The sequence below is a fragment of the Cnephaeus nilssonii genome, assembly GCF_951640355.1.
Source record: "Cnephaeus nilssonii genome assembly, chromosome: 11".
Taxonomy (NCBI): Eukaryota; Metazoa; Chordata; class Mammalia; order Chiroptera; family Vespertilionidae; genus Cnephaeus; species Cnephaeus nilssonii.
The window spans coordinates 93,178,079-93,194,978 of record NC_137082.1 but is presented as its reverse complement, the minus strand read 5'-3'; the positions used below and the strand labels follow the sequence as shown (position 1 = coordinate 93,194,978).

Sequence of the window (16,900 nt, the reverse complement as noted above, 5' to 3'; positions counted from 1 at the left end):
GAGCCTCTCATACACTTTATTACAGCAGCTCCAACTAGTCTCTGTGTGCGCCTTTCTCTGCTGCTAGTCGTGGGGTGTCTTGAGAATGGAGGTAGTCTCGTACCCCTCTTTACCAGGCGTACCAGTTAAATGCGGATTTTTTCACTAGATGGAGTTACGCATATGTTGTTATATATGCGATTTGATCTGTATGCTATTTTGTTGTGTTGACAGCAAGCTTCAAAACTTCATATGTCAAATTTTCTGAAGGCGTTAACATCAGAGATATTTTTATGCTTAAAAATGTCGAATTTCGTGCCAGAAAAAGAGCACTTGTGGGAAGTTTTAATTCATTACTTTATTTTGAAGAAAAGTGCTGCTGAAAGTTATCGTATACTTCGGGAAGCTTATGGTGAACATGCTCCATCTCAAGACACTTGTGAACGCTGGTTTAACGCTTTAAAAGTGATGATTTTGATGTGAAAGACAAAGACGTCCAGATCAACCAAAAAAGTTTGAAGACCAACAATTACAAGCATTATTGGATAAAGATGCGTGTCAAACTCAAAAACAACTTGCAGAAAGGTTAAACGTTGCTCAGCAAACTATTTCCTATAGTTTACAAGCAATGGGAAAGATTGTAAAGGAAGGAAAATGGGTGCCACATCAACTGAAAGAAAGATAAATGGAAAAACGAAAAGTCATCAGTAAAATGTTGCTTCAACGGCACGAAAGAAAATCTTTTTTTTGCATTGAACTGTGACTGGTGATGAAAAGTGGATTTATTTTGAGAATCCCAAATGCACAAAATCATGGATTGATCCAGGTCAACCATCAACATGGACTGCAAGGCCAAATCGCTTCAGAAAGAAGACAATGCTCTGCGTTTGGTGGGATCAGGAAGGTGTGGTGTATTATGAGCTTCTAAAACCAGGTGAAACGGTTAATACTGATCGCTACCGACAACAAATAATCAATTTGAACCACGCTTTGATCGTGAAACGACCAGAATGGGCCAGAAGACACGGCAAAGTAATTTTGCTTCATGATGACGCACCATCACACACTTCAAAACCAGATAAAGAAACGTTAAAAGATCTTGCCTGGGAAGTATTAACCCACCCGCCATATTCACCAGACCTTGCTCCTTCAGATGACCACTTGTTCCAATCGATGGCACACGCACTTTCTGAGCAGCACTTCAAAAAATGTAGGAAGAAGTGGACAATTGGGTCTCTGAATGGTCTGCCTCAAAACAATTAAAGTTCTATTGGGATGGTATCCACAAATTACCTGAAAGATCGGGGAAATGTGTAGCTAGCGATGGACACTGCTTTGAATAAAGCACTTTTGATGTTTCTCTTGAAATGATCGTGTTTTCTTTGATGACAAAATCCGCATTATTAACCGGCACACGTGGTAGATCATCCTCTCTGACACATGGCCTGTAAACATATACTTTCTCAATGAACGAAGGAAAGAATGTGCCTCCGTTCACCAAGGGCAGTGCTTTTGGGAACAGCATCCACAGCAGTGAGAGCAGCGATGGCTACAGAAATCAGACTTGCCTTGCTCCTCGGATTCAGCTGGTCCAGGCGCTGCCTCCCAGTTCCAGGCAACTGCTTCGCCGGCTCGTGGCCCCAGGAAAGCTGAAGGTCACTGTAAGCACCGTCTTCCCTCTGGGAACTGATGCATGAACTCTGCAGTGAGGAAAGCAGACGCTGATGTTCCAGCACTGATGACTCAGGTTACAACAGACGTCCCCTCCCATGTTCACAGACAGCCCAGCTCCGTGCAGATGTGGGGGATAGTGAGCTCTCTCTCTCCTCTCTCTTCTCTCTCTTCTCTCTCTCTCTCTCTCTCTCAAGTCAGAGAGATCTCAAAATCTTTCAGGCCTTGAGAAGTTGAGTCTGTGCCAGAGAACAGGACCCTTAAAGAAAATATTCTCAAAAAGGGGGAGAGAGAGAAAACAAACCCACAAACACAATCAAGAATAAACAGCACAGAAAAGAGTGGAAGCAGCCAGTTCTTGGCTGGCTTTGCAACCGTGTTGAATACAGTTGTGAAGACGAGAACAAGGAGGAGGAAGTCCAGAATCCTTGTTCTTCAACACCTGCCTAACAATGCCCTCCTTTGTTCTCATTCTCTGTGATTTCTTAACGGAGGAGTGCACAGACAACACAGGGGCTGCATCATCGGCTACAGAGCTTTCCGTGGGCTGCTTTCCTCACTGCCTGCCACTCGTCTTCAGTTCAAACGAGTCAGGTGTGCGGGTGCCTTTTCCTGAAAGGAAAACCCAGAGACAATGGAAACCTCGTCCATCTCACGTCTTGGCCTTTAACACCAAGGATCACAACCAGGCCCCACCCCTCCTGGTGGCCAGATGCTGTCCTTCCTCCCTGGGTGGGCAGAGCTGTCATGGGAATGAAGAGGTGGAGCTTTTCTAAGGCATCTCATTAGCACAGCGACTGGAGAAGGTGCCGAAAGTGACAACCTAAAGCCGCCGCACCCAACACACACCTTGAAAACATCTTCCGCGAACCTCTGGGGAAGTTCTTCACTTGGGAATGAGTTCTCTTTCCATGAACTCGATTTTGCCTGATGACCACGCCACCTGCATGGCTGGGTAACGGGAAGGAGTCACACAGTCCCGGGATCTAGTCCTGGCTTGGCAGTCCACTACCTGCCTCACGGGACAAGTTAGCTGCCTTCTCAAGGCCCTGACCAGTTTTCTTAAGAATGGAGGCTGAGAACCTCCCCAGGGTCACTGGCAGGCTGAGCGAGTGAGCCCACGCGAAAGCACCTGGTGAAAGCAAGACCCAGGCTCCTTGTGACTGCAACTAGCTTTCGTTCTAAATCCTCGCTCTAGACATCACACCTCTTCTCCATCACCCTCAGAGACCTAGCCTCTCCCACAACCAGCGACCCCGAGGCAGCAAAGACAGCAGCCAGGATCTGACGAATGGTTACACAGCCCGGACCTCTGTCAGGCTAGAGACAACATCTTTTTTTTTTTTTTTTTTAATCTTTATCGTGGAAAGTATTACATAGGTCCTCCTTTCCCCCATTAACCTCTTCCAGCCCACTCCCATCCTCTCCCCACCCCCAGGCCCTCACCACTCCATTGTCTGTGTCCATGGGTGATGCATATATGCAGACAAGTTCATTGGTTGATCTCTTCCCACCCACCCTCCCCTGACTTCCCTCTGAGGTTCCATAGTCTGTCCATGCTCACACAATGGAATAGTAGGTGGCAATAAAAAAGAAAGAACTCTTACCATTTGCAACAGCATGGATGGTCCTGGAGAGCCTTTGCTGAGCGAAATAAATCAGGCAGAGAAAGACAAGTATCCCATGATCTCACTCATAGGTGGAATCTAATGACCCAAATAAACTGGTGATCAAAAGTAGACCCAGAGACATGGAGATAACATCTTGACCTAAATTACATTTTAGTTTCTGAGCCCTAAGGTCCTGGGATCAAATCCAGGAGACCCGACAGAGGGACCCGGGACCGGACCTCAGAGCTGTCCTCAAGGCCTGAAGAAATGACTCCTCACCCCCAACCCGTCAGTCTCCTCCGTGTCCTCGAACCCCTAGTCTACGGTGTCTTGTGATGTTGTCCTACGTCATCAGTAACCTACACGCCTGCGGGAGCTCGGACCTCAGAGCAGCAGCGTCCGGTTCTCAGGGCTGGCACCACGCATCACAAAATAGCCGCTCCTGCGCTGCGGCTCTCGGGCCGGTGTTTGGCTCTGCAGGCGGCGGGCGGACACTTTCTGTTCTGTGCCAAAGGCTCACACTGAACACTGAGTCAATATACCGTATTTTCCGGCGTATAAGACGACTGGGTGTATAAGATTTTCCTGGGTTAAAAAGTTGTCTTATACGCCGGAAAATACGGTGTGTGTGTGTGTGTGTGTGTGTGTGTGTGTATACACCGTATTTTCTGGCGTATAAGACAACTTTTTAACCCAGGAAAATCTTATACGCCCAGTTGTCTTATACGCCGGAAAATACGGTACGTCTCCTTTATGTCCTTGTTCCCAAACAGAGCTCCTCACTCAGACCTGCCTCCTGGCCCCACACTTCTCCCCGCAGTTTGGTCCAGGAGACGGTCTGACCGGGTCGCGTGAGGCTCGTCCCCGTCGTTTCCCGTATTAAGAGTTTTGTGAGCCCCAGACTGTCAGCCAGGTGTGGCAGAGCTACAAGCCATGGTCATCACGACCGGAGTCTCTGAGCTCCTGGAAACCACAACAACAATACCCCGCTGCTGTGTGCAGTATAAAAGGAGTCAGATGCTTGCTAAGAACTTGATATAATAATTATAACTTAAGTGGTTATTATTTTTGAGCACGTGTTCTCCGCCATTGTGTTAAGTGTTTTACCTAACAACAAGCATGTAAATAGCAGCTAACATTCACGGGCACGTAAGACCTGTCCCCTTTCATTGTGTTTGTCCTAGCTGACCCTCCCTCGGTGCAGGGAGCTGAGGCTCCAAGGGAAGGTGCCTGCCTCAGGCACACAGCTCCTGTGCAAAGCGGGGCTCCAGCTAGGTCTCACCCAAAGACTGTGCTTTTAGCCGTGGCACCGCACTGCGTCCGTAGGAGATCCATTTCAGGGGGGTTCTTGGGAACAGGAATGTTCCCGCAGCCCCGGAATGACCCTGGACGAAAAGGGCTTTCTCAGGGCGGAGAGGATCTATTATAGCCCACCCAGAGGTTGGGGGTCGGAATTCCACCTGTCCTCCCATCTGCACCCCCAAAACAAGCCCCTTGAAGGTTGTGACTATATTCTAAGGGTGTTTGTGTCCCCTAGTCCCACCCGGGATGAGAAACACAGAGAGTTTGGGGCAAGCACCCATTCTATCCCAACTCTCAACTGGCCAACCCGCAGTGGGCGGGGGGGGGGGGGGGACACCAGGAGGGGGAGACTCAGTCGGGGCGGAGGCCCCGTCCCGCCCTCCTGCCGTTCCCAGGGCCTGGAGTGGCTCTCGCTCCCCTGGCTGTGAGGAGGAAGGAAGATATGCGGGCAGTCATTTCCCCATGGCCGGCACAGGACGGTGCTGACAGGTGCTGTCAATGCAGTATCGGTGAGCATCGGCGTTCCCCAGCCTCCCGTGCTCTCGTCCGCAGCGAGCAGGATGATGCCTCTTCACGGGTGGGACCTGATGAACATCCTGAGCGGAGACTGGAGGAGCGAGGCTGGGGTGCGGACTCCGTCAGCCGGGGCTTTCCGAGGCCTTTGGGGAGCTGGGGAGTCCAACAGCCCGTTTTCAGGAAGGTGTGCATGGGCACAGCTTCACCTTCCCCGGGAACTCAGCCCCTGCTCCCACCTGGTGCAGAGCCATCAGCCCCTTTGATCACTGGGAGGGCCAGCCTCACATCCACCCAGGCCTCACATCCACCCAGGCCTCGCATCCACCCAGGCCTCGCATCCACCCAGGCCTCGCATCCACCCAGGCCTCGCATCCACCCAGGCCTCGCATCCACCCAGGCCTCGCATCCACCCAGGCCTCGCATCCACCCAGGCCTCGCATCCACCCAGGCCTCGCATCCACCCAGGCCTCACATCTCCCCTGGCCTCACATCCACCCAGGCCTCACCGCTCCCCAGGCCTCACCGCTCCCCAGGCCTCGCCGCTCCCCAGGCCTCACATCTCCCCAGGCCTCGCATCCACCAAGGCCTCACATCTCCCCAGGCCTCGCATCCACCCAGGCCTTGCTGCTCCCCAGGCCTCGCCGCTCCCCAGGCCTCACATCTCCCCAGGCCTCGCATCCACCAAGGCCTCACATCTCCCCAGGCCTCGCATCCACCCAGGCCTTGCTGCTCCCCAGGCCTCGCCGCTCCCCAGGCCTCGCCGCTCCCCAGGCCTCGCATCCACCAAGGCCTCGCCCTCGCATCCACCCAGGCCTCGCATCCACCCAGGCCTCGCATCCACCCAGGCCTCGCATCCACCCAGGCCTCGCATCTCCCCAGGCCTCGCATCCACCCAGGCCTCACATCCACCCAGGCCTCGCATCTCCCCAGGCCTCGCATCCACCAAGGCCTCACCGCTCCCCAGGCCTCGCATCCACCCAGGCCTCGCATCCACCCAGGCCTCACATCTCCCCGTGGCCCAGGGCTGCTGGCCCAGGCGAATCAGCCTCTGTCAGGGCAGCTAGCAGATGCTTGAGGGGTTAGTTCAGTCCTTTCTCGCTCTAACCACCAGGCAGCGGGGAGGGGCTTCCCCACAAAGGGGAGGCTTTGAGGGAATGAGCAGACCGGCCAAGCTGTGAGGCCGGGTCCCAGGCGCTCCCTCAGACAAGAAAACCCCTCCTCCATGGACGGCAGCACGTGGCCGCCTCCCTGCTGGCCTGGGCCGAGTGGGCACTGACTCCGGGCTCTTCCCACCCACCTGCTGCCTGCCCTGCTCCTCCCCAAGCCCATGTGGCCGCATGTCCAGGCACTGCTCCCGACGCCACCTTTGCAGGGAGACATGCAGATGCAGGTCCCTCCTGCTCACGTCTGTGCTGGTCCCAGCTGTCCAGGGCGTGGACATGGTCTCTGTGGACGTGGACATGGTCTCTGTGGACGTGGACACGGTCTCTGTGGACGTGGACACGGTCTCTGTGGCTGTTGACACGGTCTCTGTGGACGTGGACACGGTCTCTGTGAATGTGGACATGGACTCTGTGGCTATTGACACGGTCTCTGTGGACGTGGACACGGTCTCTGTGGCTGTTGACACGGTCTCTGTGGACATGGACACGGTCTCTGTGGCCGTTGACACGGTCTCTGTGGACGTGGACACGGTCTCTGTGGTCGTCGACACGGTCTCTGTGGACGTGGACACGGTCTCTGTGGCCGTTGACACGGTCTCTGTGGCCGTGGACACGGTCTCAGTGCTCTTACAAGTCTTCTCTCACTCAACAGCTCCATGAGCCCGCCCACGGGATCAGTCCATTCACCAGCGGTGTCTGACCAAACTCTTTCTTATTCAGCTCCGGCTCCTCCATCGATGTGAGATCCGCAAGGGCCAGGCTCAGTCTGCACTTACCACCGTGTGCCGGGGCGGAATGCAGCCTGCGTCAGGGCACATGCTCAACAGATCTTTTTTATATTTGCTAAATGAATGAATAAGCGAAGGAATGCAGTCACCTCAACGTAAGCTCAATTGTCTAGCCAGGCCCTATCTTAGCAGACACTAATTTTGGATAATTTTTTTTTTTTTTACTTTTCAGTCAACTCAGCAATGTTCTTTACTGGCCAGTTCTTGACAGTGCCTTCTAATGGGTTTGGTTATTTTGTTTATTCTGTTTTGCTCAGACAAACGCAGATAAATTTGCGTTCCATTGGACCTAAATGGTTGGCAAGGACCCATCTGGTCATAACAAGACAGGCTGGATTCAGAAGTGTCTCCACAGAAGTAACACTATTTCCCACATTCATTCAATTATTCATTGACTAGAGGCCCGATGCATGAAATTCGTGCAAGGGGCGGCCTTCCTTCCCCTGGCTGCTGGCACCAGCTTCCCTCTGGCACCCGGGACCCGGGCTTCCCTTCTGCACCAGGACCCAGGCCTCTCTCCGGCCGCCGGCAGGCACCTGGGAACCAGGCTTCCCTCGCAGCCCTGGCTTCGCCCGGAAGGTTGTCTGGAAGGATGTCCAGTCTAATTAGCATATTACGCTTTTATTATTATAGATGACTGGACTGTCTGCTCAATATTACCTCTTTGTTAATTTCCTTTCTCTCCAGCATCGGAGCCTTCCTTCTAGCGGATGGCTGTGCCAGGAGGTGCTCTCAGACCAGCTCGTTTTGCCAGTGGAAGTGGCTCCGTGACCCCCAGCTCCTGCCACGCTGAACTCTGAGCCCCCCCTCCTGCTTCCAGGCTGTTCCAGGCTGTTCTCTCCACCGGAAATGTCGTCTTCTCGCTTATCTTCACAGGCAGACCCCGTCCACGGGCTGCTTTCCTGTGAACGCCGTCCACAGCCAGAGCGAGTGCTCTCCCGGCTCCCAGAGGCGCGGGCCCGGCTCTCCCGGCTCCCAGGGGCGCGGGCCCGGCTCTCCCGGCTCCCAGGGGCGCGGGCCCGGCTCTCCCGGCTCCCAGGGGCGCGGGCCCGGCTCTCCCGGCTCCCAGGGGCGCGGGCCCGGCTCTCCCGGCTCCCAGGGGCGCGGGCCCGGCTCTCCCGGCTCCCAGGGGCGCGGGCCCGGCTCTCCCGGCTCCCAGGGGCGCGGGCCCGGCTCTCCCGGCTCCCAGGGGCGCGGGCCCGGCTCTCCCGGCTCCCAGGGGCGCGGGCCCGGCTCTCCCGGCTCCCAGGGGCGCGGGCCCGGCTCTCCCGGCTCCCAGGGGCGCGGGCCCGGCTCTCCCAGCTCCCAGAGGCGCGGGCCTGGCTCCCCCGGCTCCCAGAGGCGCGGGTCTGGCTCTCCCGGCTCCCAGAGGCGCGGGTTCGCGTGGCTCTCAGCACTCATCACATTTTGATGGAAGTTCCTCCTCGCGAGTGAGCACACAGCACACAGACTCTGGGCTCAAACAAGTCCTGACAACTAATGGCCATGTGACCTGGGCGAGTGACTTTCTGCCTCTCTTGCTGCAGTCTCTCCTCTGTTTTGAAAACATGAACATCAGTAAGGGAGGAGAGCACCCACCTAACAGCTGTCAGCATCAGCATACTTGGGAAGAAACACTAACAGTGGTAGCACATACTCAGTGAACAGGCGTCATCAGCTCGTCACAAAATCATTGCTGTTCTTTACGTGCTTACTTTGCCGACTCGGCGCTCTCTCCCCCGGGTGTGACCTAGGAATCTCACATCTTCCCACTGCGGAGTCCTCACGCGGTGTCTGCACACAGCTGCCATCCCGTGGCTGAATCTGGGGGACAGACGGCACCAACTGTGGGTAGGAGGGAGGTGTGGCTCCTCTGAGGTGAGTCGGCTCGTGGAAATGCCTGCGAGGCTGGCGTCCAGGATGGCTTTGGTGGCCGTGGTCAGATGGCCGGCTGAGGCTAGCTCCTCTGACAAAGGCCCAGAGTTCTGAGCTGCACTGCAGTCCCGTCCGGGGCCCATGCTTCTGAGCCCATGCATACGCTCACCCTCACTCATGTGTCATGTTACACCCCAAGGTCACCCCAAGGTGACCAGCGGGATCGCCTCACCACATGGCCCACGTGGTTGACCATGGTGCTCCCTGCATGCACCGAGGCCGTACGTGCTGACATCACCAGGCGGGTGTTCACGGCGCTGCGCCGGGCTCACCTCTGCCAGTGCTGCTCATAGGGAAGTGGGGGCGCTGGTGGCCCGTAAACTATTCCATAGGCTATTCCCACCCTCCCCGGCGAGCCTCAGCACCCCCTCATCGCCAACAGAAGTGTAATCTGCTCCTCGGGTCAGGGATGGGCTGTCCGGTGACTGATGAGGAGGTAACGGTGGGTCTGTTCTGACTTAATGACATCACCTCCTTCCTGTCGCTCCGCTTGTACCGAGTCCGTTTCCATGAGCAGAACCGCCCCACAGTCGGTCCCAGACCACTGAGCGCACCCGGAGCAGGTGGACCTTAGCTGAGGCCAGTTCCCACTCAAGCCCTTGAGTCACAGCAGGGCCTGGGCTCAGAGCGAACCCAGCTCAGCTGAGCAGCAAGCACGGCTGGACCCCCTGCCTCTCCCACAGCCACCGCGGGCGCCTCAGCGACGTGAGCAAGCAGCACGCTCGTGGGGGCGGCTTTGGATTTGGGGGCGGCTGGTGCGCAGCCTGTTAGCCTCAGCCCTGAGTGAGGACGCACCAGCGCCTGTAGACGCCAGCAGTGGACCTTCCCCGCACGCCACACGCGTCCATAAAAAAATGTTTTCCCTAAGTGGCAGCCCTGACCAACTTTAAAATCATTTTTCGTGAGAATTTTCAGCTGAAAATATTCAAGAACACCCGAATTGTGAGTAATATATTTATTTTTATAATATTCACGGCAAATTGATTTTTTAAAATTAAATTCAAAATATCATGGCGTGTGGGGCTGGTTTCCGTTTGGGACGCGTGGCAGTTAGCTGGCTAAGGAAGGAGGCACCGACACAGCCTCACTGGCTTTCTCTGTACTGCGGTCAGGGCTGCCCACACAGCCATAGTGTCCTGTGGCCCACGGCTTCCAGGACGGGGGAGGTGCCACCTGCCACTATCTCCACGTGTGACACATGGTGGGATCCCCCGACCCCCGAGGGGAGGAGAGACGCTGGGAGGAATCTTCTTGATGACAAGCGGCATGGAAATGCCTCAACCACAAGGACCCCTGCGAGGTGCAAGCGACACCTTCGGGGCAGAGACTGAAGGGGAATGGATTGCTCCGAGCATCGTGAGTAAAGCCCGATTCCCTCCCCGCCCCCCTTCACCCCCCTCCCCCCCACGCCCCCCACAGAGGCAGAGAGGGCAGCACAAGGCATAAATCTGCAGGGCGGGGGTTGATAGGACTTAGTTGGAGTCCTGCCCCCACCAGGCATGCCCATGGCCACATTCTAACAGTGCAGACACCCCTTCCCTCACTAGCACATTAGGAGAAGCGAGGTCAACCCTGCAGTTATTTTGAGAAATAAACAAGGAAATGCGTGCCGAGTCCCGGTTCATAGTAGCGGGTCAATGATAAAAACTAAATAGTGATTTACATCATTTTCCACCCAACTTCTCATTTTCCCATTCCTACCTCAAAAGAATATCAGTGATCTAATGACATAGAAACATGGACACGTTCTAGAACTCAGTGATTATAAGCATGGCAGGGCACCCCCCACACCCCCGTTTCCCCAACAGCGGACTAACCTGCTCCGTTTCAGGTGGCTTTGCCTGGAAAGCATGAGGGATGCTCGCCCTCCTCGCTCTGGGTAGAAGGAGGGAGGGGAGGAGCTCGGAGAGGCAGGGTGGAGCCTGGGCAACGAGGCAACATCAAGATGAAGTTTTCAGCGGGAGCCGGCCCTTTCTACCAGCTCAGTCAGCCGGGCTGGAATGACGTCCATGCAACCATTTCCTGCCAAACAGCAAGACGTGGAATTTGTTAAATTAAGCCAAGCGGTGGGTCTGAAATGTATTAACTTAATCCACAATGAACGTCATTCCATCCCTTTTAACATGCCTCCCCCATTAAGCTGTTTAGGCCTCGGAGATCTACAGAAATGGAGCTGTCCCACTTGTTGCCAATTGGTTAATTCCTTGATGATGGATAAAAGCTACTAACAGCTTTTGTTTTTAAATCTATATTTTATTCAGTAACAGCAACCTTTTAATTAGCTGTTGCAAAGGAAATGCTTAGTGCTCCATGAGCCAATGCCCAAGAAAGTCCAACGCGGAGGGCGATGAATGCAACAAGCATCGCAGCTGCCTGGGCACTCCGGGAGGTCCCACACGACAGACCCAGGAGTCTGGCAGGCGCATGACGTACCTAATAAAGGCGTGGATTTGTGCAAGGGCATCTACAGCAAACTGCAGACAACTTGATCTGCTGCTCCTAAATGCATTTGATGAGCTATGAGAAATAGAAGCACTAGGAAAAGAACTATTTTTGCAAGCAACACTTTGAGCGGATATAAAAAGCCCAGAAATCTCTACATTAGAAATAAAACTGAATCTCACTAAATCAAATGCATGGCCATATGACAGAGACTCTGAAAACCATCAAATCCATGTGCTGACAGAAAGATACACCCTTAATATAAAGACCACATCAGAGGAATGACTGTAACACCCTTTGCTTGCCAACAGAAGAAATAATAGTGTTTATTATATCATCCAGCTGAACAGAACGCCTGGTAGAAAGGTCAGGGCATCGTCCCACAGAAGTCTGAGGAGGCTGAAGTGGTCCTAATTAAGTCTATATGTACAGAGAACGTGTTGGAAATAACTGTGTTTTGAGCACACACAGTGGACAAAAATTAAGTACACAGAAAGCCCACACGGCTTTTGAGAGACCTGTATTGTCAAAAACACTGCCAGATGTCAAAACAATGGGGGTATTTTCCAAGCTGCACATAGTCCTGGGGGTCCCCAAGTTCCTGGAGACAGCAAGCCTCTGCGAAGGCTGCTGAGAAGCGTGTATCCTCCACTGACTTTATCAAATGTGGCCAAAGAGGACGTTAGAAAAGACCCTGCAGAGGGAGGAATCAAGAGTGATGGAGAACGAGGGACCACGGAGACCCACGGGGAGCATTTCCTAACAGCGTCTCCCAGGGGAGTGTCAGGCGTGCCATGATCCGTGGCAGCTCGTGCCTCTTTCTCTTTCCTTTCCAAAGAAGAGTAGTCCTGTCCCTCTCCTGCCACTCTGTCCGATAGAAAAGGAGCTGATCGCTTGGTTGGGGTTCTTTCATTTGTTTGTTTTATTTTGTTTTTAGCTCCTTGGCCTTCAAATCAAGAAGAGCTAAACTCGGACTTCACACAGTCCACGAGCGCCTGGGCTTTGGGCCCAATCCCAGACTGAAAGGACACTTCTGCGGGTCTTGAGATGGGTTCCTTCATCAACAGCTACTTAATTTGGGGGTTGACCCTGAAGTTTGCATTCATGAGCAGAATGTTGTCAGATGTGATGCAAACGGAGATGTGAAATGTCCTTAGGTCAGTGGTCAGCAAACTGCGGCTCGCGAGCCACATGCGGCTCTTTGGCCCCTTGAATATGGCTCTTCCACAAAATACCACGTGCGGGCGCGCACGTACAGTGCGATTGAAACTTCGTGGCCCATGCGCAGAAGTCGGTTTTCGGCTCTCAAAAGAAATTTCAATTGTTGTACTGTTGATATTTGGCTCTGTTGACTAATGAGTTTGCCAACCACTGGTCAAGGGTCAATTGTACTTGGGTTTTGGGTTTGGATTCCTAGTACATGTAAGGTCCATGTGCCAGAACGACAGAGAGCCCCCAGCTAGCTCTCAAGCCAACGGAACTTGCAATGGGCGGCAGTCGCCGAGACACCACAGAGCACGCGTGCGTTGCAGAAAGGCTCCCTAATGCGCCAAGAGCACACGCAGCCTCTGACCCATCCCAAACCGGACAGAATGGACCGGCAACTTCCATTCATTGTTATTTAAACCATATTTTACTTTTCAATTGCAGTTGAAATACACTATTACCTAGTTTTAGGTGCACACCCCGGTGATTCGACATTCCATAACGCACTAAGTGATCATCCGGATAAATCTCATGTTGTGAATTTCCAGGTCTGGGAAAAATCTCCACATACCAAAGCCAGTGCTTAAAATTTGTAAATTAAAGTCTCTTATTTTTCCATATTTTAATTCAATTTTTACTGTTGAAAAACGTGGGTATAATACGTCAACTTGCTTTCTTATTTTAGGAAATGAAAATTAGGAGGCTTGTTTTGTTTTTTACTCGAGAGTTCTGGGTGCTGCTCGTTCTCTGGGCGTCCTCAGAAATGGGGAATCGCATGGTCCAGGCCCAAGGCCACAGCAGGTGCGGCCGCTGAAATAACAGCCACTAAATGACACCAACACTCGGAAAGGAACTTCCCGGTTAAGCCCCAGCAGCACCTTCATTTGCTGCAGCTCCTTCCCCCAAAGTGGGATAGAAGTAGAAGCAAACAGTGACCGATGGCAACACGGCTCCGGGTACTGAGGGCCTGTGCTCCGGGGTCTCGGCCAGCTGCAGGCTCCCTCGCAGGCCATGTTCCTCGCCACGGCTCTGAGGTGGCCAGAGTGGACGATTTCACACACAACTGACTGCAGAGACAGGCGTGTTTATCAGGGCCTTCGCGGCAAAGAAAAATCACCTCCTGGAAGGCCGTCACTCACGCGTGTCAGCCGCGTGGCAGAGCGCTGGAGAATGCAAGGAGAGGCAAGAGCCCACAGACACCGGGTCTGTGAGAACTTCATCAACTAGAAAATTAGGAGACTTTTAAAAATGGGGGCAGAGTAGCAGCCTTTCTGCCCAACATCCAGATCAGAGAGGGTCCCAGCATCGGCTCATCCATCATTGCTCCGAATTAGTGCTCATGCACTTGGCCTCACACGTCATTCTTTTTGTCAAGCCTGGTGTCGACACAAAAGGAACTGGTTCGCGGATGAGAGTGCCGAGCGTGCGTCTGATGGCACTTCTTCCGGGCGAGCTCCTCCTCACAGGGAGGGGCCGGTCAGAAGCAAAGGCAGCCGATTCCTCTGGGTCTCTGGGCCGCGGGCGGGGAAGGCTTCGGTTTAACGGGAGGAGAGAGACATTCGTGGCCGGAGCACAAGCAGGGACGTAAACGCATTCAGTGCTGGACACAAAAGGACAAGGACATGAGAGGCCGTCTGCCGTGCGCCACCTGAAGCTCTGGCTGTTATTTATAAACCTGCTCGCAGCAGATGTTGTCTCCTTGGAGCACAAATCCCTTCCCAGGGCCTCATGCGTGCGGCCTGATTGCAAATGCCTGGATTGTTTCTTCCCACTGATTTACCGTTCTGTAGACACCTACACGGAACGCAGTGTGGAACCGGGCTGCGCTCTCTATTAATTATTTTCACTCTCTGATTACTAATTTGGGAAGACAAACTTTCCGCCGCTGACCTCCTCGGGAGCGATTGTTTTACAAGGAGCCTGTGCGGAAACGCGTCCCCAGTGAGAGCAGAGGGCGTGGAGACCTTGTGTCTCATCTACATGAACCCACACCCAGTGTCCCCGTCACCTCCCTCTTCAATCTCTATCTGCCCATAAAGACACAGCCGCGGGGCCGGGGTGGTGACGCCACGGGCGTTACTGTAGAATGCTGGATCTACTGTATGAACATCACAGACCGTCCCCCAAAACTTATCACAGTTAGACAGTAAGACCCGTACGCACATCTCAGTACCAAGACTGCCGAGCCACCAAGCACCACGCGGACGCACAGTAGGTAGTCAGAGATCATGGCGTGTCCTTCAAATGTGGAATCTGACATGGTTCCCCAAGGAAGCTTTCAGGGTACGAGTCACCTTTCGGAGGAGAGGCTGGAAGGCTTTCCGGAGAAAAGAGAAAACTTGGGAAGCTTTGCGGGGCGGTGGGGTTGGGTCGGTCTCCTTGACCACACGCTGATCTGGATGTGACTTCCCACCCAGCTGCCCACTGGGAGAGTTTCCACTGCGGGAAGCCCTCGGGGAAACAGACCCTTCCCACCCGCTCCCTCTCACCTGTTTAAGAGGGCGCCCCGGCTCACAGGCAGAAGCAGGGCTCCCTGGGCCCACGGTCCCAGCATTGGTGGGGAGACCGGGATGGAGGCGATGGGGGAGCATTTGCTGCCTGTTTCACATGCTGCCGGCCGGTCTCTGCTTGGGCCTCGCACACTTTAGGAGTCCCCGCTGAACGGGGCAGAGGCGTGTGGACGTGGACTTGGGGAGGTGGGGAGAATGTGACTCAAGCCTCTGTCCTGTGCAGCAATCCCTCTACCCCTCGTCACTCACGTGCCCACCCGGCTTCTTCAGGAGTGCCCCCGGGCTGCAAACACCCCTCCCGAGTCAGCAGCTCCTCCTCTGGGCGAGGGAGCTGTTAGGAAGTCCTCACCTGAACCCAGGCTCCGCCCGAGGAGGCTTCCTCACTTTCCAGGTCTGCTCCCTCTGCTCTCTGGAGCCACACGGAGCTTATCCCCTCTCCCGCCTAACACGCCTCTTAATCCATCCGATGAGACGTGCGGAGCGACAGGGCCGTATTTCATCCCTGAGGACGGGCACGGTCACTGTCTGGCCTCCACGCCTTGTCCTCCAGCTCTGTCCAGGGGGGGAGGAGGCCCCCCGCCCGGGGGAGATGGAGCAGGGGAGCCCGTCTGGGGCCAGTAGGGCTGCCCACCTCGCGGGGGAGGAGGAAGGAGCAGGTGGGAAGCAGGACATTCACGTTCCTGAAGGGCCTCCAGGGGGTGCCGCATCCTGATGCTTGGTTTTCCCGAAGGTGAGGTTCCTTCGTCTCTGATCCCAGTCCAGCTGGTGCACTCAGTGCGCTGCCCTGCAGGCTGCTCAGGCCTCAGAGATGGCCACACGCTACCGAGGCTCAGAGCATCTGGTGGCCCCACTCCTGTCACTGTCACACGTCTCACCTGCCCTTATTAAAAGGCCTGTTTGTATGATTAAGTATACCAACCACCTATTGTTCTCCCTCCTCCTCCTCCCTCTCTTCCCCTCCCCCTCCTCCTCCCTCCCCCTCCCATGAGCTTTCCTCTGAAGAGCAATGCCAAAGAAAGCAGCCCTGACTGACGTGTGGATCTAGAACGTGTTGACGATTACAACCTAGAATTGGATCAAGCGTAAGGATGGGGATGTGGGGCGGGGCAAACAGGCTTCAATGAGGAGGCTGAAGAGAGCCTGGGTCCCTGACGAAGGCAGCGGGAAGGGGCAGAGAGGTGGGGGCCGCACCTGCTCAGTATTTCCCAGAAAGTCAGTGTGCTGGGAGCCTGGACAGAGCTACCTCCTGGAAGCGAGGCAAACTCCCCTCCCTGTCCCAGCACTTGGAGTCTGAGTCCCTGCTGCAGGCTCCCAGGATGCGGGGATTCAGGAAGACGCTGGTGCTGGGGAGAAAGAGGGGACCTTGGGAATGGGGGAGTCTTCCCAGCCAAACCCACTTCCATCGGTCAGCCGCCTCCGAACAGCAGCTCTCCACATCTCAGCGGGCGAGGGGGGTCATCACACGTGGCACACGCCGCGGGGCGGAGGCGGCCTCCGCAGGCTCCCAATCAAGGGCTGAAACACAGAGCGGGGCCAGGAAAATGAGGAGAGGCGGCGGGTGCCTGCTGGCACTCCCGGCACCACCGGACGCCACAGGAGAAGGCGGGGTCCGCTTCACAGAGGCCAGGCTGAGCGTCTGCTTTCATCAGCCGCTGCCCTCGGAGAACAGCACAGACCAGAAGCGAGACAGGCCGACGGAAACAACACACACAGCTGAAGGGCGCGCGAGGAGGAAGGGGATGCCGCTTCGCTGAGGAATGGGAATGCCCCGCGGGCACGGGCGCTGGATTAGGTGCCAC

General features: G+C 54.8%; 1 long non-coding RNA gene across 4 annotated transcripts; it reads right to left on the bottom strand.

The window, feature by feature from the left end:
* Positions 1-765: 765 nt before the first annotated feature.
* Positions 766-16,036, bottom strand: LOC307107551. Of its 4 annotated transcripts, none has more exons than XR_013814227.1 (6): positions 15,733-16,036; positions 11,377-15,603; positions 10,761-10,965; positions 3,258-5,231; positions 2,500-2,782; positions 766-2,262 (listed from the first exon to the last, which is right to left on the bottom strand). It is a non-coding gene; the product is annotated as an uncharacterized lncRNA (long non-coding RNA). The 4 variants fall into 4 exon arrangements; XR_013814228.1 differs by having other exon boundaries at positions 2,500-2,601; XR_013814229.1 differs by having other exon boundaries at positions 766-2,782; positions 11,377-14,908; positions 15,081-15,603.
* Positions 16,037-16,900: the final 864 nt, after the last annotated feature.